A 21,177-nucleotide genomic window follows, 5' to 3' on the forward strand; every position below is an offset into this window, starting at 1 on the left:
TTACAAGAACTTTCGAAACCATTTAAGGGCTTGAGGAAGATGATGTTCTGTAGACGTGAACTGCGACCGTCTCGATACTATCAGAATCTAAGAAGTCAAGAAAAGACGAAGTTAATGAGGCGGTTCATAAAACAGTGTCAAAAAGCTAGAGGCATCAGCGACACCGCACACGCGTAACTTTTTAAGTTCTTTTCAGTCGTTAGAAAAACTGGTTTTTTGAGCTTCGCGCGATGATGATGATAGAAAGAAAGAAATAATTCTTTCAACGAGAATCTATTTCAAGAAGACGCTGTTAGCAAGTGAATGACAAATTGCGGTGTCTAAGGCACTAAGCTGTCTGAAATTCCAGCAGCCATCATGCCAGTCCACGTGGTTATATGTTAAGTAAGATAACATTTAATTGCATACTATAATTCCACTATCAAATCTACTTCTTCAACGAAATGAAAAGAATATGGAACAAGGAACGACGGTTGCTTTTGTATGGGGAAGTGGGATATCATAATGAACGTACAAAGAAAAAAAAAAGAAACCTGTTTTGAATATTAAGATACAAAGGCACTTAGGAGGAATCTTTAACAGTGCATATCGAATTTCTTTTCTCTTAATACCTTTTTACCCGACCAAAGCATCCAGAATCTGAGAAGAGGAAAAGAATCATAGCCACAAATTATTTTTTTGATAAAATCTTAGTGATAAATGTGAAAAGACATCACTAGAAATTTGTAAAATAATAAGAATTTTTTATCTGCTTTTACGGCATCCTTGATTCCTGAAACGTAAAGAAACAAAATGGCACATTAATAAATTATACATCATATAAAGGGGAATCTCGGATCACGAACGTCTCCATCAAAAAAAAAATCGGTTTACGAACAAATCATCTGGGAAAAGTTTTATTAAAAATGTCTCGGATCACGAGCGGTGGCTCGAGTTACGAAACCTCAAGTCGGCAATAAATGACTTTCAGTGGTGTTCTGGAAGCAACCCCTGAAACATACCTAACATTCAGAGACTTGTAGAAACTTTAATGTTTATCACTGCTTTATTTTCATTAACAAAGACCAAGCTCCAAGTAACTTACAGAACTATGAAACCAGCGGGGAAGAAATTAAGACAGAATGTGTTCCAGGTGGGGATTTTGAAGGCTTTGATATTGATGGCATTTATGTTAATTTATGATATTAAGTCTCTAGACAAAACATGCGCTTAGAAGATAACAATAAAAATATGGAAGAGTTAATATACGGACACATGGAAGGAGCTCAACAAGAGAAAACTAACACAGCTTCAGAAGCAGTAACAAAAGCCGATATAGAAGAAGCACCGTTAGAGCAAAGAGAAGGAAGAGTAGATGGATCTAGTCCATTAATACCTAAATTTGAGCAAAATGGAGCAAATTGAATGCAATGATATCATCTGAAGCAACAGCAAAGTACAGTTATGTCTCACTTCAGAAACATTTTAAAATGTAGAAAAAAATTACATTGGAATAAGTTGGTTCGAAAAGAGTATATATAAGAGACAAAGAAAATATAAAGGAAGATGTCTCATTAAGAGACTTACCTAATATTCTTTCAGGAGGGGACTCTTCATTCCAGGAATATCATCTCTGATACCATCCTTTATAAAAGTGCGTGTAAAATTAAGATTTTTGTCTATTTTATCGGTTTAATATTCTATTTACTTTTTATCTTACATTTTATGATTTCCATTGTTTTTTGTGTTATGCAATTTTGCATGAGGTACTATTATAAATTTTAAACAAGCTATTCTCTACTCTCCCAGAAAGGATTAATCTATTTAATATTATTTTCTATGGGGTAATAGTTTAAGTTTACAAACATTCTGGATAACGAATGATCTTCAGAAACGAATTAAGTTCGTGAACCGAGGTTTAACTACATAATTTTAACTAAAATTTCCAATGCATTCTAGTAACACAGAATTATAATTTACAATAGCTCTCTTTGCCTTCCAATGGGTCTAAAACATAAAACAAAATTACCGATATTCTGCTTTAACAAGCGGCAGAGAGACAAAGTCTTCACATTTGCATTGATTATAAAACCCGTCAAGCCATGAAATCACATCGCATGAGAAACAAAATAAAATAAATTATTTACATCACCAATGATCTCCAGATTTTATCATCGCGCACCTTAATGCCAAGAAAGTTGTACCCCATATAATGTAACGTAATATGGTATAATATATAATATTAATAAAATACATATGTGTATGCAGACACAGTGACCAAAGAGATCACCTCGCACTCACGTGATACACGATCAGACATTCGTAAGTGATTGTGAGCCTAGTTCTATAGCGTGTCCCCATACAACACTTTGCGTACTCCCTGGCGTACGCGTACTTCACTTTAGAGACTACTGCACGCCTCTTCAGTGGTGAACCAAAAACGTGCTTGTTAAAGATAAAAGGGTCTAAGTCCGGGATATCAGAAAGTTAATTACATAAAATCTGACCTTGGTTGAAAATTATTTCTAACAATTTTAAGGACTACAGTAACAAGCTTTCCTATTTCACATTTCGTAATCAAATATGAGAAGGTATGAATCTAGAAACTGCATCTGGCGTTCGATATTAACATTTTGCCGTCGCATAGCAGTGTTTTTGTACTCAAAGCCGGTGTATAAATTCCGACGTCATGCTGGTATCGTGCGCAAAACAGCGAACAAAGGTCGGTCTTATCGAGTTGGTGTCGTGTCGATCAAACGTTTGTATCGTGCGCAAAACCTTCTAGTTTTAATTTTTGGTGATTTATGTAATAAGTAAAATAAAACTGCGATATAGCAATGGAAAGCTGGAAACACGTTTTTACAAGAAGAATGCGTTGAAAACTTATCTAGTGTTCCAAATGAATTCAAGGATTCTGAAGAAGAAAGAGATTAGAGAAATTCAGACGTAGATTGAAGTAAAATTAATTTTAAATTAATTTTCTAAATACACCTTGAAAAACACATCTTGATAAACCCTATAGTTGCCAAATGGTGCAGAGGAATGAAATACTGATATTAATGCCAACGGCAGATGAAAACTTTTTTATAGCTCATTCGAACGTTAAAGGGTTAATTCCATTTAATATAGCCCATATAGGTAATAAAATATAGCCCATTGAAGATATGCAAAGTCAGAAGCCTATATACGAAAGATTGTCTCATTTTCATCCATATCTTACCTCCTAAGTGTTGTTTCTGACCGGATTTCGTTTTCCCCCCTTTTCTCTTCCCTACGTTTTTATGAGTTTGCGAACTTTTATGGATTTATCACTACGGACTGTTTCATCTTGCACTAAGGAGACTTCTAAGACTGAATCAACTCCCACTTCAGTTTCTAAGACTGAATTTTTTCGAACCTGAATCCCAATCAGTGTTGATTTTTTAATCTTCTCAAATTGAGATTGATTTATAGAAAACTTTTACTACTGTAAAATTTTTTTTTTACTATTTATTTAAAAATGTAGCACCTCATACAAAAGATCACTAAAACGTTTATAATAAAAAACGGTTTTTTTTAAATAAAATATACATACATTAGCTTATATAATTAAAAATTAATAAATGTATCAAGTTGCTTTTAAAAGAATGAAGAATGAACTAAACACGTAATCGAAACCCAGTTAAAGGAAATACAGTTACAAATGAAAAGTCTCTGCAATATGCGGGCACTTAAAATCTGTCGGACCGAAAGTCTCTCGAGACGATGGTAGTGGGAGACTAAAAGCAAAAGATGCTAATATTCCATTAACTAAACAGCGAACTCTCTATGATATGCGGCATGGGACTGGGAAAAGGTATTGTTAAGCTACAATATAATCAACGACGGGCGCAGTCATCCTTGTCTACTCACGATGTCTTATCTGTATGCCTAATGATGGGAATCGGATATGAAACGATACAAATAGCAGTAAGAATTAACAGACATATGCTATTAATAATTTACCTGTATTTTAAAGCAGTCTAATTTGAAAAATAATTTAATTTGATGAGCTAAATCAGCACTCAAAGTTTCTCTCTCAAGCGGGAATGCGATCCTCTTTCCTTCTTGTCCTCTTCCTTCCTGTTTCTATGTTTCTTTCTTATTTTCATAGTGCACATGCCGTTTATTTTTAATGACACCTGTAAGTCGATCATTAGACAGAAATCAGTGGGAAAAGGAAGATAAATGTGCACATGACTTACTTTTAAGATTCAACAATTAATGTTTAACGGATGGTTTAACAATGTTTAAATAATCCTGATCATGTAAATTGAATTACATGCTGTTGAGGATAAAAAGTATCATGACTTTTACTTATACCCAGAGTATTTTTATAGTTACAACCCATGACAGCGTTTTCTGCCACTGAGGTTAGCTTACGCATAGTTTTTCCCTTATTTTCCGTAGGCAGTTTCGTTTCACTTGGATGATTTGCAACACTAATTTTTACCGTTCTTCTGCGATTACAAACTTAATTTCGTTTTAGGCAAACGTCTGGTTAATATGTTCATATATAAACGGGGATTTACTGTATTTGTCTTATGCTCGTAACGTAATACATTAAAAAAATATATTAAGATACACTAATATTAACTCTTTAACATTTACTTATTTAATTTTACCCTAGAGAAGGTACTTATTAATAAATTCTCTCCTTCCTTACCATGTAAGTTCGTAAAGTAATTGGAGTCCATATATCTAGAAATTGGGAGGTACGCAGATCCAACCTCAAAGTGGCGCATCGTCTTTTTTAATATTTTTATATTTTAAAAAATTTAATACCTCTACAAGTGGAGCCCGAACTAAAATGTGGTGAATTATTCATCACCACCATTAGCGACTAGGTCCCTTCCTCCCCTACCGGGAAGAGAATGTAAGAATTTTTCTCTTTCCTTATCATGTGCCCTCGTGGTGTAATTGGAAAGCACGCCTGGCTAGTAATCGTAAAATCAGGAGTTCGAATCCAGGCGTGGAGACATTTGATTTTTCATGTTTCTGCTCCCAGATAAGTTTATTTTCTCTACATCTTAAGTATGTTTCTTGCAGAACATCTTCAACAAATTAAGTTTATGTTATAAATCTTGTAAATGAATTTTAATTTAATCTCTTAAAAGCATACTATATGTGAATCCCGTTATACATGAGGCTGTCTTATACAGGGAATTTAGAAAGAAAAATTCAAATCACATGCTTAAGAAATGATGAACTTAAAGGGGTAACACTAAAGTTTAAATGCCTCTGTAGAAACACTTTTTAAAATGAATAAAGCTTAACAAAAATAAAAGTGAAGACGGAGTGAAAGCGATTATTTTGTAAGAATTTCTTTCTCTATTACATTCTCCTTTGAGAAGTGTAAGCTTCTGAAAACGTTTTCTTGCTTTGAAGCAATAACCATGAGCAATATCCTGTCATAAACCACAACAACTGAAAAACAACTATAGTTTTCCAGAGAGTTACAAAATACGTCTACACAGTTTTACTACTAAATGTTTTAATAAAATCCAGTAAAAACTGCGAAACGATAAGCATTTATTACTACATAGTTGGCTGCTTCTTATGATATCGTTTCTTACATATAGCATTTTCTATGCAATTTATGTCTTGCAACCTAGGCAGTCTTTAATCCAGTGAAGAACTATTGCCATAGACAGGAAAGCTGACCAAAGAACTACAGTTCAGTTTTGCCTGTAACCCGGGAATTCATTATGATACTTTTCCAAACAAGTTGCCTCTGAACATAAGAATTGGCACTTCGCTTATGATGTTGAGAAAAAAGTTAATCATCTGCTTAGAGGATGAAGAACAATAAGCAATAATTTCTATTCCAGAAATTTCTGAGTCCTTTTCGTTTGCAAAAGTTGTGATTTACCAGCAATTCTTTCCTGATGGACAGATGGTGAAATTCGTATGTTATAAAGACGTGATGAATACACCTTTGAAGAGAACTCATCGCGTTAGGCCTGAAAACCTCTATAGAGTGATTGGTTTCCTCTACAAGGCAGTATGGAGCAACACAACTCCATTCTCGTGAAGCAGTTTCTAGTACTGATAACTGTCGGAGTTCTTAACACCAGATTTAACCACCTCTTATTCACCAGATTCGCACCTTGTGACTACTTTCTCTTCCCTAAAAGGAAGTTTCATAACAATAGTTATTATTTTAATAGCACTGAAGAGATTTGGTATACCGTAACTAAAGACTGATTGAAACAATATTCCAAAGAATGAGTTCTACGATAAAAATCAAGAATGGGCCAAGCGCTGTACAGACTTGAAAGGCTACGAAGTAAGAATGTCATTTTTTCAACTTTCTATTTCGTGAAAACGTATTCTAAACCTTTGTAAATGCATTACAGATTTCAATTTCAAGCTCCGATCATTTACGAGGCTTACTGCAAAGACTTCTATACACCCTTATGATGCAATGATTAAAGGTCAATCAAAAATACACCATATGTACGACAAACACCGAAAAAATACACCATATGTACGACAAACCCATATGTACGACAAACACCGATTTTTGAGTGTTAGTTTTACGTCAAGAAATTGCAAAAATATTGTGTCATGATTTCAAAATATTTTAATAAGGTTTATTAAAGAAATGGAAATGTCGACAGCAGAGTACCATCCCAACAACAAGGGAGTTATTAATTTATTCGTTACTGCAATGCATTTTTCACAATACTTAAAAACAAGATTGCTAAAACTTCCAGGAACAAAACAAAGAAAGACAAAAATAAATAAGTGAGCTTCCAAAACAATGCCATCGATTTCAATGATTTCACAACTGATCATAAAGGTGCTCAGTAAAAACAAAAAATCATTATAATCTAAAATCTTTAGTCTACGATCGCTTCCTTAGAAAGGTTTTCCAATAAAATTTCAAAATGTTAAAAAAAATTATTTAAAAACATAAAAATATGATTAAAAAGAAAGTGAAAGTTGGTCTTGATATGCAAATTGCAATTTAACACCCGTAAAATTTTAAACGATGTATTTATAATATGGATGAGTTCACCAGAAATTCGCAGGAAATATAATTTTGCATTTAAAATTAGGTGTGCAAAATGGCAAAGGCTAAATGATAGGGAAAAATTACTATAATATTATTTCATCGTAAATTACGTCACGTAGAGACGTTCTCTTATTTTATAAAGAATTAATTATTTAAGATTTAGATGTACATTTATTTGACTGGATCTTCTACCCACGATATCTGCAACGAAAAAAAATTTTAGTAGTTTTTTTTAATAAAAAATTTTCAGAATTTAAGATTTGAAGTTTGTTTTAACTTCCAGTACTTTTGTAGAATTTTACTAATTTCTCTCAGTAAGTTTCTTAGACCGTGAGTTTCGCGTATTTGTGATTTCTTTCAAAATGTCTGTAAATAATAGACAGAAAAAAGCGCGCTTACCTGAGTTTGAAATTTAAATAAGATTCACCTTAAATATTCCTTAGCTTTATACATTTCGAGGGAATACGATATGGGTGTCTTCTCCCCGAAACGTAGAGAACGCTTTATAATAATTTCTCAAATACAAGGCGATCCAAACGTCACGCACATCAAACTTTCAAAATTTGTAATGGCTACTAATGGCAAATTGTTTCAATGGATGGCCCCCTTACATTGTTATAAGTAATACATCACTTGGAATTTCAGATGCAGGTTACGCTGTTAACTTGTTTCTTTCAAAATGAAGAAGAGCAGAACGATCTTTTATGATTGAGCATTACTTCTCCACGCATTCTTACGAAAAAATCATTGAAGTATTATAATAGACCTCTTCAAATATTCCTGCACTTAATACGAGAGAATGATTTTCCGTTTATTCATCCGATATTGAAAAATTGAAGCCACTAAAATACCACACAGCACAAGAAATGAAGGGACTGACCATCTCAGTTCCGGCAATATGGAAGAAGTCAGGAATAAAATTTTGCAATCACCACAAAGAGTGTAAGAAATATAGAATCGAAATCAAATATATGGAATCATTATGCACTGCGAAGTAATGCTCAATAATAACAATTCGTTCTGCTCGTAAGAAACTAATCTCTATCTTGCAACAAAGAAATCGTTTTTAGAACTAACAGTAACTGAAATTTCAAGCCATATATTGACTTCAACAGTAAAAGGGTGTCATCCATTAAAACTAAATGCCATTAATAATCCACTATGGAATCTCAAAACATTTTGAAATTTTGATATTTGTGACTTCTTAATCCTCTTATTCAAACAGTCAGTCTATGAAGCACTATCAATCTAGAGCCGAATTTCATGTAATTTTAATGTTCATTTATCTCTGGAAAAATTCATATTACAATATATGTGTTTAAATTTTAAAAGTGAATTCTCAATAAGAATTGACTTTTAAAATATAACAATGCTCACATTCTCATCTAAAACCTTCTGTGGTTCAATTTTTGCTCAAAAAATATCAATGCCTTCTGCAGCTTTCCAATTAATAATTTTATGTGATTTAAAGATAACATTTCATCCCTTTATGTCTGCAGTAATATCTTTAATGGAACATGAAACAGTCAGTTTTAGTGTTTAACTCTAATGATCATGCTTTCAAAGTTGTAGAGACATTAGGTTATTTAAAAGCAGGAGAAGTGAAAAATGAGTAATACCCTCGCCGAAACTCGAACCACGGATCTCTCGGATTTGTGTCGAGAATGCTGACCACTACACTACGAAGGCATGCTAAGAAGGCGGTGAAATATCTTATATAAAGTAACTGAAACCATCTTACATAGCCCTGTGTTATAAAAATTCGCGGAAGTGCGTAAATTTTGCTACACCTGAATGTGACTGTAAGAAGATGTCATCGTACTTACTATAAAATAAATATATGGAATTACAACACGTAAGACAGAAAAGTTAGTGTTGTAATGCAAACGGAATTGCATCATTCGTCGCGTTGTAATTTGAGGAAAAACGCTTCTGCAAAGAGATTCTGAGTTTCTTTAAACAGAAACAGATCCCTGCCATACTGCAACAACCTTATTTGCAAGATTTTTCATCCTCTGATCCTACTATTCACTTTCGTTAACGTTACTCTATCGAAAGAACATTTCCGAACCATTCAAATACGATAAAACAAGATCTATGATACATAAAACGTTCTAGGAATTTCTAGAAGAGTCAGAGGCGCTAAAGCAAGTATGTAAATTACTTTGATAGTGATTGAGTAATAATATTTTACATTTCAAGTTTTTAATTGCTCTAGAAGAATTTTCCGAGAACGTTCGAATGCAGTAGTATATGCACATATATTTGAATATTAATATGCATTGTTTCATGCATACAATTTAATTCTTCAAAGACAGTCTGTGAAGATGCCATGGAATACGTCCAACTGAGTCCTCATGGTAAACGCAAGTTCTTACAAAATATTAAACTTTTTTTTAATGAGGAGTTATTACACGCTGCCTTATACAAGAATATCTCATAGTGTTCATTCTTCTCATAGAAGATCTAAGAAATTTTGTGGAATATAAAACATATTTTAAATCTTTATGTAAGATAGTAAGCAAGCTAAAAAACTTGAAAATAACTTGTCACTCATTTCAACTTTCCGACATCATCATTATAGTACACGAGTTTTATTACCAGGACAGTTAGTGTATAATAAGACAGCAAGAACATTCATCAAGAAGCTTTATCTAAATAATATTAACGTTTGTTACTCTTATAAAATTGGGGCTATATTATTTTCAGGAATTTTATTGCTAATAGGCTAATGGAATGCGCCAAAACATAAACAACTATGTGCTTATTCAAACATTCGATGTCACGCACAGTGAGTTCGAAGGAAACAATACTATGGAACAGAAAGTAAATAAGAACAATTGCGCAATACAGTTGCTGATGTCGACTTATTCAAGTGGTCGTTTCGACATGCAATTGGAGAATTTAAGGAAGTTCTATATTTTTCAACACTACAGCTTTGCTTTCTCAACAACCAAAGCAAATGAACTGTTTAAATAATATACATAGTTTTTAAGTATGTTTTTTAAATTTCTGCTTAAAATTGACAGCTAAGAATAAAAAAACATACATCTTTATCAGTAAATACACGGTTAATTTAAAAACATTTACATCCGAAAATTTTTTTCAAAACTACTGAGAATTTATTTTCAACAGAAATTCTCATTTATATTTCAGTCTATAGTGGACAGGTCTTTTTTGCTCGTTATAATCCAATAATAAAAGATGTTTCCATCTAAAAATGTTTCTTTCAAAACGTTATTCAATTCTTCAATTTTCCAAAATTCTTCAATTTCCTTCAATTCGAATTACATTTTGTAAAGGAATTCTAATTTATCGCCATATCATCAAATTAACAGAATCTAACTATTAGTTACATTATCTAACTAATAGTGATCTATCAAACTAATATTAGTAAAAGTACTCTAATCTATTAAGATTTGCAAACAGCTCTAACCTTTTCTTTGGGGCTGGGGTCTATATATTCCCCAGATTCACTACTTTAAATGTGTCTCAAGAAATTTCAGTAAACTATGTAGATTTAAAATTTACTCTTTAACATGGAGAAGTGTAAGATCCTGTCCATCTGTTGTTCTGTTCCTTCCTGTTAAATAGGTGACAGAATGGACCTAATACGTAAAGAATTGGTTCCTATATTCCCCGGGAAAAGATTAATCTATCATAATATACATAATATTTCAATTTTATGCATCGTTTAGATTTTTGGAAACGTAGAAGAAATGTAGCGCCTCAAAACATTGCAGCATTACCTTTCATTTTTCCTGTTCGTCTGTTAACATAAATTCGTAAATGAATAGACCATATTTTCAAAACAACTGGATTAACACAATTCAAGAAAGTGATCAATATAATTCAAGAAAGTGGATAATAAAACTCTAAAAATTTAAGAACGCTGCATTGAGAAAGAAATGCGCTTAATAATTACAGGCATATCTTGTAAAATGTATATGTTATCTACTTCTAGTAATTCGATAGAAACTAAAAAGAATCTTTAACTTAAAATATTTAAAAGAATATATAGTACGAATATACTGCATTAAATATACAGTTTAAATGCTGACGCAAGCCCTACCAGTAGATGAGTAGTTATGACCGCTGAATACTGGTAGTTTGACTAGAGTTCGAAACTAGGCAAACAGGCTGGCGGCATGGTTTGCATATGTAATGTGAATAAGAGCCAGATTCCCTTAAAGTCCTCCCGGAAAGCCTGCCACACCTTAAGCAGATACCTTCCGTGTGCTTTGAAATAACCAATAACCTAACCTAAAAGCTTATGCAGCATCCTTGTGCGGCCTATTAAATTATACAAATATTTTTCTGCATTTTATTTAAACTTCTTTCCTCGAATTTCATTAGAGATATATTTCTCATTCAATTAGTTCAATTCCCACTTCGCGGCAAGGCAAAAATACATAAAAACTGAAAACATCTTCATTAAAAATTGTATAATACAGAAAAACATAAAACACCAAATACTGTTAAAAATTTTTTGTACAATTAAAATTAGAGTTTCGGAGCAAAAACAAGTAATTCGGCCAGCGTGCAGGAAGATAGATTTTTTGGTGCACAAAGTTGAAAGTTTACTTTCCGTACCACTCGACAAAAAGACATTGAATTTAGTGCATAAATCTACTTAATTAACTATTCTACTAAGAGTTTCAAATATACACAAATGGCGGCCTCATTAGGCTTAGTACCAGTTAAACAACTTTTAAATTACTGATAATTAAACCTTTCTTCAACTACTGCATGCGGATTAGCTAAAGGCATAGAAACCTTAACCGAAACATATGAACACTATAATTCAATCACTTTTAAAGCAAAAAAACGCACAATTTACAAACTTATAAGAATAAAAAATTGAACTCATATATATATATATATATATATATATATATATATATATATAATTTAAGGGGAATCATTTTTTCTGACCGTACGGTCAGATGTCACGCAAAAACATCGTTCAAATGGACTCGAAAATTTTATGATTTTCAGCAAATATTTAAGATGCTTAGTGTACAAATTAGTATTTTCATAATACTTAGCCTTTAAAATATCTCAAACAGCTTAGACTACTTATACATATACAAGAGATTACAAATATTTATTATAACTCTTTAGGCAATATTAGTTACAGCAGTGTAAAAGGTTTTTAGTTGCGTACGCCAGAAACGTTATATTTGAACTGAAGATCTAAAGAATAATGGTATCGAAAGAAAACAGACTAATGATAATTATACTTTTTGATGATCATCCCATAATATAATAATTGTCTTCTTTATAACGATAACTATACATTCATGGATGTGTATATTGTTAATTACTTTCATCTATAAGATATATGCATAGTTTTGTATGTATGTATGTAAGTGGACAAGCTAAAAAACTTTATATGCATGAAAGTAGGCATTGTATGCATTGCTTTCATGCATCTGTATGCATGTAAGTAGGCTTTGTATAAAGTTTCATATTTATATAGCTTTTTTGTGTTACTTTATTTAAATAAAAGAGACAGCTTTGTTAGAAATATGAAGAAAGATATTTCTGTGGATTAAAAATACGAAAGAATGGAAAATCTAAAAATCTTTCTATAAAAAGAGAGAAATTCCTTTATGCAAAACGGCAAAATTCTGATTTGGGGGGGGGCATTTTCTTAGTGTTTCTTCGTCGACTCTTCCCAACTAGAAAAAGACTTCGTTGTTATTAATAAAATAATTGATGTTTTTACGTAAGCGATTTCGAGAAATAAGACTGGGCATACTGCAATTACGAGTAGACAGGAAATGCTAAATGTTTGATCATGATGATCATAATTTAATGCCCAACAGCTAATTTTCAAGACAACACGGAAGAACAGAAATTTGTATTCCACCTGCTTCGTATATAAAGTTCTCCGCACTGTAGCTATTGCGACAAATCAAGGGTATTTTACGCTATTCGGTTTTTCATTTTTGGTGACCAAATATCTTTAAGCGCAAAAGCTACAATACAAACCATTCTTTTAGTTTAAAGGAAATTAAGTCAAACTCTTGCGTCTGTGATAAGAACATTTTCTAATCATGTGTTATATACATTTAAAAATACAAGATAAATACGAAATACAATTTCTGTCCCTTTAATTACGTCATTAAAAGCAATCCTCAAAGCTCGAGCGATTACGAAAAAGGACCTAACAAACTTCAGTCTAATCTTCAGCAATCTTTAAATCTTTAAAACTTTTAAGGAATAAAAAGATTATCTGAAAGATTACACAACAGAATATAATCTTTTTAACAAAGGACTTTTACAGACAGGGAAAGTTTTAAACATTTGTTTTCAGTGATAAAAATGAAATTTTTACCACAGCATCAACAAATAAAACAAAAATTACATTATTTCTCTATATGCACAGAAAGTTAATATAAACGCTATGAAAATAAGTTTTGACGAAAAGATGGCATTCGCTGTATTCTACTTTAAAATTTCGAAAGTACATATCCTTAAGTATATAGTATTTCTCATATCTGTTTCGAATAATGCGATTTTGAAACATACAGGTTCGAAAATAATCAGTATTCGCTAAGTATATGTGAAAACTATTTATAATTTGATAATAACAAGTCACGTATGAAAAAAAATCATATACAAGGGTGTTTTAAAATAAGTCAACAAAAGATTTGAAGAATCACTCAAAACTGATAGCTAAATCAACTACTTCTAATTTGATAAAACCATTTATAAACGAATTTTATAGAGCGGTATTGAAATGGATCAAGAAAAGATCTGAAGAGTTACTCAAACTGAATAACTAAATCATCAGACTGATATAAATCTACAAATTCTGTACACGTTTAAAATGCCGTAAAGCACTTTATAATACTTATGATGGTTGTTTTCCGCTGCTAAATGTGTAAATGAATTTTTTTCCTCTTAAACGATACGCTACAGTAAACGTGAACTATTTTTGGATTGCATTAATACTTTAAATACTGTTCACGTAAAATAACCAAAGAATGCTATAAAATGTATATGAGAATGATAATGCGCAACTACGTAAGTATTTTATAGCAGGTCTTGAAAGCACGTCATTTTCTGAATACGTCCTATTTGGAGAATTAATTATACAACAGGAAAAGAAAGCAAGACAAAGGTATAGTGAAATTAATTCAGCTACAGTATTATTTTAATTTAAACTACTGTACAATGATAATAATTTAAATGGTAAATCACGTTTATATTTAAATAATAAAGTAAGTTTACTGATTTAAGTTCGGAACCAAAGAGACATATATGTCCCAGCCACTACTTCTCTTACTTTAGAAGAAAAAATAAGCCCCGTCTTACATAGTGAACAATTTTCATATACAGATTTATATAGTGACTTCAATGGCCCCACTAAGGGCTCGAGTGATTAAGACTGCGAGTGATGCCGAGAGTCTGAAATGCTTTCAATCCTAGGAGAACGGATTGGCTGCGCAATTGGGTTTAATAATTTTCCCCATGTGTAATGTGAATACGAGCCGGTTTCTTTTAGAAAAACCTTTACGAAAACATCCTCTCCTCAGGCTGATCGCCTACATGTGCTTTTCCGTATTCGAAATAACCTAATCTCATCATTTACGCTTCTAATGTGGTGCCCCTTACCTCGTCTATCTTGCATTTTGCTGTTACATGTACGTAGTACTTTTAGAATAGAGAGGGAAAACAGACATTAAAATAAAAATTAAAGGACTACTTCTCATTTAAGTTATAATATTGATTTACATATTTTTTATCTTACATATTCTAAATCTTCATTTCGTCATTTCTATATTAATCTACATCATACGATTTTTACATATCTACATTTCAGGCCCAGCATTATGAACTGACACAGACTGAGGTCGAGTTCTTAGCTGCTAACATGGATGAAACGGAAGGGCTTTTTGTTGGATGAGTCAGTTCGGTCTTTTCGGTAAGTGAGATTGAAAGGGTTAAATGATCAAATTATTTTAAAATGGTTTTCGAAACGGTAACGATGCTAATGCGTATGTCTGTACGGCATATACACATACACAAATCGTGACGTGTTAGTGTGCATCTTTAACAGAAAATATATTATTGTCTACATATACAGGGAAGAAATCTAATCCAGAGTTCCTCAAACTATGGTACATGTACGACTAATGGTACATTACATATTTTATGGTACAAATTTTACACAAAAGATTAAAATGAATGCAAAATGTTGCCTCTTTCGGTGTACATAATGGCGCACATGTTTTTTATCCTTATTCGTGTGGTACAATACTTAAGAAATTTCAGAGTCCCCGACATCGTCAATATAAATTGTGATTTTCCTTTAAAACATTTTAAAATAAATGACCAGGATACGTTTTAGTATTTACATATAAATTTATAAATAGTTTTGATAATCTAATAATCATTCTAGTCGTGCAAAATCTAATTAACGGCATGAGATACAAGAAAATTAAATGGTTTTGGGACCTAAAAATTACGGTCTTAAAGATCTATTTTCGATTGAATCAATTTCAAAAACACAGTGCAAGAGATTACACACTTTCACAGATAAGGACAGTATGACGCTATTAAAAAGTCCTCTTGTCAGTCCACCGAACGTCTTTCTTTTAATACTTATTTAAGTTCTACATTCTACGCGAACATGCAGTATGGAATAAATAGACAGAAGAACGGAGATGGCGATAGGATATCTTTATCAGGAACACTTTTACGAACTGTAAAGGGTTTATCAGATAGCCTCTATTTTCCTACGACTGCGGTCACATGTCGTTTATTCTCTAGCATGTAGTGGGCAAATAAAAACAACTTTCTCATATCTTATAAATCTTAGCATTTCGGTTCCAAACGGCTTGCACTGCGTGAAGGCTTTTATTACGGACATTCAAGATATACTATTTTTTAAATTGGATAAATTTTGTGATTTTAAGTGCTTAAATTTCGGGGATAAAAGCAGATTCAAAATATTAACGAATAAATACCAGTTGGAGTTAATACATAATGCATATTCGGAGGCATATTCAATGATCGTTTCATGCAGCTATTTGGAACAAGTAAAATTAAAACAGAGACTATGCCAACAACAGGTTACTCATAAAAAATAATATGATTTTAAAAAAATCTGAAATGTTTCAGATTTTAAATTACGTCCAAAGGGGCGTTTTTTTAACGTTTTGTGTGTTACCTATTAAATATCATGTTCTTAGCACTTAAACCATAAAATTCAGTTCAATAGCAATGTCGTAAAATAATTTTAAAATGAGTCAATCTTTAGAATTTCCGATACACAATTCCGCGCGCTGGAGATGAAAAGGTTATTTTTCCCCCGTAGAGTATCGCCATTGCTCGCTTTGAAATCCTTGAGTTTGTTAATAAAAAATCGTTAAAGGTTTACAAAATATGAAATCGATAATAAAACAAATTCCAAATTTAAAATTTGGTCTTCCACATGCCCATATTCGTAGGAGGATTACGTCACTCAAAATTCGATGGCTCTATGTACCGCTGTTTTATCACAGCGTACATAGTCAGTATATATCAGTACAGATTTATGCAGATTTTTCGTTATTTAATTTTTTCAAATATAATGCAGGACTCTAACATTTGGTGGCTACAGTTTGAAAAGTGAAACGGACATTTATAGTGATACAACGCAAAATCCCAAAACGAAAACAATAGTCCTTCAGGGACAAAGCCCCTTTGGACTAATAATCAGACATTTTATTTTTTACACACAAAGTTTATAATGACGCTGCAATTAAATTTCTCATAATAATTTTAACTCTTATCTGTTAACCGTTTACAAAAATAAACTTTAATTATTTGGGTATAATTTAATGTTTTAATATTATAATTTATAATAATTATAATATAATAATATTTATTATTATATAATAATTTATAATAATTATAATATTAAAATTTTCGGGTGTATAATTCGAATATAATATAAACTTTAATTATTCGGGTGATACAATAATACTTTAATTATTCGGGTACATGTAAATTACTTTAATATAAAAATAAAAGTTTTAGGTTTATGAAAATAGCTCCAAGAGACTTAACGGATACAAAACGAATAGCGTATTTCCGTAATTTTTTTAATAACTGTGTACTGTTAATGTCATTTTCTTTAGTAAATATTTTTCCTGTTTATGATGTGTACATAATATAATGATTATACCAGTATATGTTAATATTACGGTTACTATTAATAAGTATAACGCAGTTACAATATTTGGATATTTAATAATAAACAGTACGGGTTAGCAATGTCGCTTGTTATTTAACGAGTAATTTTGATAATAATCTTGAAATAAAATCATCACAAAAAAGGTTGTTACAATTCAGTGTAAAAAGGGAAAATATAATTAAAATCGGAAAATATTTGAAAACGATATTAAAATTTTGTTACGAAATTCCACCTTCTCCATATACTTTTGTTTATATTTTATTAAAAAAAATTCCCTTTGTTCCTAATTTTGCACAAGTATATTAAAGAAATAAATTTGTTTTAACGCATTTTGAAATTTGAAACTGTTATACTATAGATTCATGTAAATAAATTTGACGAAATAATGGGTATAATGACAATTACCCTTTCTACTATTTGATATTAAAATTAAATTTAAAATACCTAAAACATTATTATTGGAATATTTGTCATTAATAATTATTACTGAAATAAATATTATTATTGGAAAGATATCAAAAATCCGTCTTTTATTGCCAGTCAATTAAAAATGCAATAAAATAATATGTCAATCTTTATACTTTAATTTACGACTATAAGCTTTTGTTATGCCTCCACAAAATTTGAAAATTGATTACTCTATATCTTCCTCTTAATGAAATTTTCAGATTGATCTCGTGCATTTATTTTGATTTTATAAAACTTGCATATGTATTTATTTTAAATTAGTAATGCATTTAAGCATTTATTTTAAATTAATAAAATTTATATATCGATCACTTGCGAAGTCTTTCTAATGAAATCAAATTTTAATTTGTTACTAAAAATAAATTTTTGCAGGGGCAGGGGGAGGTGGTGTTATAAGGTATTTCTCCCACTTCCCTAGCGTGCCTTCGTGGTGTAACGGTATCACGCTGGGCCGGTATTCCAGAGGTCCGTGATTCGATTCCCGGCGAAGGCGGTTGCGTATTTTTCAACTTTTCTGCTTCCGATTAAACTAATGACTCTACAGTGTCGGGGTTTCTCAAAATATTGTCTTCTTATAAAAAAAAATTTCAAAATTCTGTAATATGACCATTTTGTAATCGGAAAATGATAGGTAAAATTTCATTCTGTTTGGAAAGTCTTTTTAATTTTCGTTTACTTCTTATAAACGAAATCCTGCTGATAAAATTTAGATATTTTTCTTTCAAATTATTTACAGTTCCTCCCATTTAATTTCTTTCTCTTTAAAGTAACGGCGAAAAATCAATAGTCTGAGATAATTAACGAAAGATAAACAAAATTAGAAGCAAAATATTTTAATGAATTATCAACAAACTAAAAACACAGAAAAATAATAGAATAACATAACGGAAAAAACTCTCAACTTTTTCTGCTAATAAATGAAGAATAAACAGAATTGTCAAAGTTTTTTACGGATGTAAGAGAGTTTGTTATATCTACAATAATTTAGCCCTTTTTATTCTCGTCCTAAATAAATGTATGAACAAATAAAGATAATAATTCAATGCTCATATGGGATTTGGATTACTGAACACATACGACAAATTATGAAGTAATGTGACAAAATTGATGAATATTATAGTTTGTATTATTTAATGATTACTTACAAATCATTTTTAAAATTCATAGCTTATTTAAATCATTTGAATTTATGCCTACTGTGATAATATGTAATTTTCTTAAAATAAATTATGAATGAATAGTATTAATATGCATAACAAAGATGCTTTAAATATCTATTAACCCCTTTCTCAAAACGGGGCATTCTTTTATGTCTGTAGGTTTAGAGAAAGTTAAAGATGGCATCCACTGAAATCTGAGAAATTACTAGATCGCCTAAGATGGCATCCATTAGAGTACAAGGAAAATATGAAACGGATTTAAAAAAAAAAAAGAAAGAAAGAAAGGGGGAAAGAGAAAAGAAAACTGTTAGAAAAATGAGAGAGAGAGAAGGAAAAAAATAAAAATGTGTTTTATAAAGAAATGTAAAAGAAGATATTACTAAAAATAATATACAATTAGAAAAAAAATCAGATAAACTCTTCCAATTTCACTTATAAAAACGAAAAAATATAAAAGAAACCCAACGTGATTGACCCAACGTCTTTGAGTGAAATTTCTAAAAGTTTGTGTAAAGTTAAAGGAAGATTCAGAAAAGAAAAATATTTTTCTAACTTTTTGTGAAAATGTTAAAAAAAGAGATATACGTATTGTAGACGAAACATGACAACCATTCAAGTACTTCGAACATCCAACAAACTTTACAACAATTGAAAATAGAAAAGAAATTTACAAACTGCCTTCAGCAAACGATGAGCCGCCGCCGGAAGTAACGCTTTCGGGGACGCCGAATACACCGCACTCTTTGCCGGTGCTCCATTGCTCCAAAAACCGGTGACATATGAGCATTCAAAAAAGCCCCCCAGCTAATCTTTGAAAAACCCATTTAATTTTAGAAAACGTTTGAACGTTAGCAACAAAGTATCAAGAAATTCTTTCATGAAGTTGACAAGTCATGTGTTATTTTACACAAATTGAAAATATTAGTTTTAATTTTATACGTGTGAGGATGCACAGCAAACATTGTGAACACCTTAGGGAAGTGAAGATATCATCCATATTTCGCACGATATAGAACAAATCATATGCATGACTATGACGTCACGACTGCTATGGTGTAACACTAATTATAAATGCATCGTTGGGGAGCAGACGATTAAAACGCCGGCTACTCGTGGTATCCACGGGAGAAACCGACCGTTACTTTTGTCACATCCCAAAAACGTTCGATATGTCTGGCAGACGACGTTTCGCGCCATGTCACTTGAATGACAAGACATAAAGCTTAACATTTTTAATAAGAACTCACCTTTTTTTTACTGGAACAGTGTGGAATTAGCGGTAGGCGGCATAACGAACAATTCTCCCTATCACCCAACACTTTAGGCAGCGAGAAGGCTTGCGCGTGCTGCTAAACCGGCGTGTAAATAAAAATATATTCTTCCGCCACTTTTAATTTATTTGCCCATTTATACAACCATTCTGGGGAATTTTTACGTCTCCGGATTCTTTTCAAGCAACTTTTTTGGGAGTTTTTGCAAAATTTTGACTCTTATCGGTGAATTTTCATCCGTGGACTACTTTCCCGTCGCGGAGGCTGGCGGTGTTATTCGTGGCTGCGATTCGCCCAGCATCTGTGACGTCACGCGCACCTGCTGGGTAAACAGAGAATGAGAGACAAATTTAGATCCCTTGCCTAGGATGATACAAGGTCACACGTCCATGGCTCTCAGACTGTTTCTAACTCTTTTTTTCGCGTTCTTTTTTTATTATTTTCTCCTATTCTTTTCTTTTCCTTTTATTCCTGTCTCTCTTACCGAAAAGATAAAACTTTTAACAGATCGCTCTGCGACTTTGTTTTGTTTTCTGGCGGTAGCCATTTTAAAAAAGGGAAAAGATACGTCCGGCGTTTGCTTCTCAGCTCTGAAATCTGTATTTTGCTGGTAGTCTGTTTTGTTTCTTTCTAAGACTCTCCCCTTTTCCTTTCTCTCGCGCGCGCTCGCTCTCGCCGTTGAGAAACCGTTTCAACGATCTTCATTATGTGCTTTCTTTCTTCAAACCTTATTTCACGTGAAAGTTTGTTTACTTATTTTTTAATGTTGTTAGACTAAAATAACACTTCCATACATAAGTAGAATTTTTTTTATTAATCCCTAGTACATGGAATGCCATGCAAATAAGATTCCCGCATATCATCATTTGTTTTATGTACTCGAGAAGGAAACGACTGAAAGTATTAAATTTGTTACAATTTGTTTTTAATACAAAAAAGAAAAAAATAATAATGATTCTTACAGATTTTTATAAATCATCAAATAACTGAAATTAAAAAAATAATATAACTTAATAATGAAAATAGTTTTAAACATTAAAAGCATTTTCTTGTGTTTCAATTATATTT

The 21,177-nt window shown here is 31.7% G+C and overlaps 1 protein-coding gene across 6 annotated transcripts in view; it reads right to left on the minus strand.

Annotated features, from left to right (window-relative positions):
- LOC118191585 (forkhead box protein P4-like) overlaps positions 1-20,333 on the minus strand; it is an 821,276-nt gene extending 800,943 nt beyond the window's left edge. For 2 of the 6 annotated variants that reach the window (XM_085825716.1, XM_085825717.1), the window contains exon 1: positions 20,086-20,328. The gene's annotated coding sequence lies outside the window, so the exon portion shown is untranslated. Of the gene's footprint in view, positions 1-20,085 lie in introns of all 6 variants that reach the window. The other 4 variants (XM_085825725.1, XM_085825724.1, XM_085825723.1 and 1 more) reach the window with 3 other exon arrangements.
- Positions 20,334-21,177: the final 844 nt, after the last annotated feature.

Source organism: Stegodyphus dumicola, chromosome 10 (assembly GCF_044657685.1).
Source record: "Stegodyphus dumicola isolate Sdum_Otavi_A_Nest chromosome 10, ASM4465768v1".
Classification (NCBI taxonomy): Eukaryota; Metazoa; Arthropoda; class Arachnida; order Araneae; family Eresidae; genus Stegodyphus; species Stegodyphus dumicola.